Genomic DNA, 2,570 nt, shown 5'->3' with positions numbered 1-2,570 from the left:
CGCTCAGGTTGTCTGCGCCCCGGAGCCTCTGCAGCCCGCGCCCCCACTTTTGGCTCGGGTTTGGAGAGCTCGCCTCCTTCCGCAAGCACATATCTTTTAACAGTTGAATTAACGGCAGTTTTCGTCAGTTAATTAGGTTTAATTTACATAATTAGTACAGTATAAAGAGTATTGGGGATAATCATGGGGTACGTATCGCTTACTGTGTAAACACGTATTCTGAATTAAAAATCAGATGTAATTAAGGCGTGTAGGCTCTGTTTAGGCAGGGTTTTAATTGTAATGAATTTCTAATTAACACTCAATGATTGCCAAATGCAAAGGGCTGTAAAATTTTCTTGTAGTTTTGCTAATTTATTGTTTACTTAATATCTGGATATTAATCCGTCGGCCCGGATAGACGGGAGTCTGGAGCTTGGGCAGCCTGGGTTGAGGAGAGGGCGAGGGTACGCTGGGGCTGGCAAGGAAAGCGGGAATCTCTAGAACCGCCACCTCTCCACGACAATGGTGCTGACTGCCTGGAACGAAGCGCCCTAAAAAATCGACAGGACCTTCACGTGGAACCAGAGGGTGGAGGTATGAGAGTCTTGGGCAGGGGCGGATGGTGCGGGGCTTCTGGAGTTAAGGGAGAAAAGTTTTTAGTCGTGGAACTTTCGCTCCCACTCCTATCCTGGATTGCGACCCGAGTTTTGAGGTGAGAGAAGAGGACTCTCATGTCTGGCTCTCCCACTTCAACCACCTAGACTCCCAAAGTGCAAGTAAATGTCCAAGAGAGACCACTGGACCTTGGGATTTAGATTTCCCTCGTGGCCTTCAGTCCTGGAAAGGGAGTCATTGTTCTCTTTCGCTTTGCTTCCCCTTAGTTGATCCTTAAGGCCCAGAGAAGGTGGTTGGTGAACGTGCTGCGGGGGCCGGTGCTCAGGAAGGAGATGGGGTGTGGAGCAAGGTTTGAGGATGAGGCTTTAGCAGTACAATTTGACATTCAAAGAAACATGCAAATGACATGCAAAACAACATTCAAATGAGCAGAGATTCATTTCAAGACTAAAGTTCAGGTACTCTTCATACCAGATGAATAAGGCAGCAGCTGGTGGGGGCCAGGGGTGGAGAGTTTTTGCAGCGGTCTCCTTGACCAGGCTAAGGTCCCCGAGTAAAATGCATTTATTCTTGGTGCTTCAGCCTGCTTATTATTTCCTTTTACTGCCAAGTCTGCAACATCCCCGGATTGCTTCCTTTTTTCTCCACCCTTTCCCCCCAACCTCGTGGCTATACTATTCCTCATCAAAACTATTTGTTCCAGAACTTAGAGAAGAAGCTTGACCCAAGGTGTTTGGTCAACTACCTAAGAACAGCTCTAGGGAAAACCACATTTAGACTACGAAGTATGAAACTATGGTTGGTAAAGGGGACGTTTGGGAGTTCCCCCAGGATTCCAGCTCTCTCTGCTTTCTCTGGCCCCAGTTAGTCAAAAAACCAAAGGACTTGGCATCTTTATAGCCTTGGGAAGATGCCCCCAAGACCACAGATGAAAGGGGGTGGGGACCTGCAGAAAACAACCCAGATCATCTATATTCACGTCTTGGTTTAGAAGTCCTAATTCTCTAGGTCCTTAGAGATCTTTAGAGGGCAACTTCCCCACAAAACATTCTTCCCTTTCTCCCTCCCTTTCTTCCTTTTCCCCTTCCTTACTCTCTTCCTTTCCTCCTCCCCCCCCTCTTCTTTCTTTCCTTCCTCCTGTCTTTCCCTCCTCCCTTCCCTCACTCCTTTCCTCCTAGATTCTTATGACAGCCTCCTAATTGGTCTCCCTGCCTCAAATGCCTCCCCACCCCAGTACTTCCTACACACTGCTGCCAAAATGATTTTCCTTAAGTGCAGATCTAATCATTTCACTCCCCTAATCCATCCACTCCTGTTGCCTCTAGGATAAAATTTAAACTCCTCTGTTTACTTCTATAATTCTTCACAACCTCATCCCAACCTATCCCTCCAACAACAATGAACATCATTCCCCTTCCTATACTCTTCAATCTGGCAAACTGACTTTCCCTCTGTTCCTTATATGCTGTGTCCCATTTCCATGTCTTTGCACTGGCTGTCTCCCATACCTCCGATGAATTCCCCTCTTCACTTTTACTTCATAGAATACTTCTCTTCCTTCAGGATGGAGTTCAAGTGCCTCCTTTTACATGAAGCCTTTTCTGATCCCCTAACTGCTAATGTTCTAGCTCTCAAACTACCTTGTATTTATTTGCATTTGAGATCTCTTTCTCTTTCTCTCTCTCTGTGTATTATACATGGATATAGATATAGATATATGTATGTACATGCATACATATGTATGTATATGTGTATTCATACACATATATGATGTAAATATTTATATGTCTCTGTTGGCTCCTCCCATTAAAATGTAAACTCCTTGTGAGTAGGGATTGATATAGTGTTTGTACTTGTATCCCCAGTGCCTGTAACACAGTAGATGCTTAATAAATGCTTGTTGATTGATTGAATGCAGGCTCTGGCCCAGTGGGGTTTGCAATCAAGTAGCAGAATCAAGATTTAGACACAAA

The sequence above is a fragment of the Dromiciops gliroides genome, chromosome 2, assembly GCF_019393635.1.
Source record: "Dromiciops gliroides isolate mDroGli1 chromosome 2, mDroGli1.pri, whole genome shotgun sequence".
In the NCBI taxonomy this organism is placed as follows: domain Eukaryota; kingdom Metazoa; phylum Chordata; class Mammalia; order Microbiotheria; family Microbiotheriidae; genus Dromiciops; species Dromiciops gliroides.
This window is presented reverse-complemented; position numbering follows the sequence as displayed.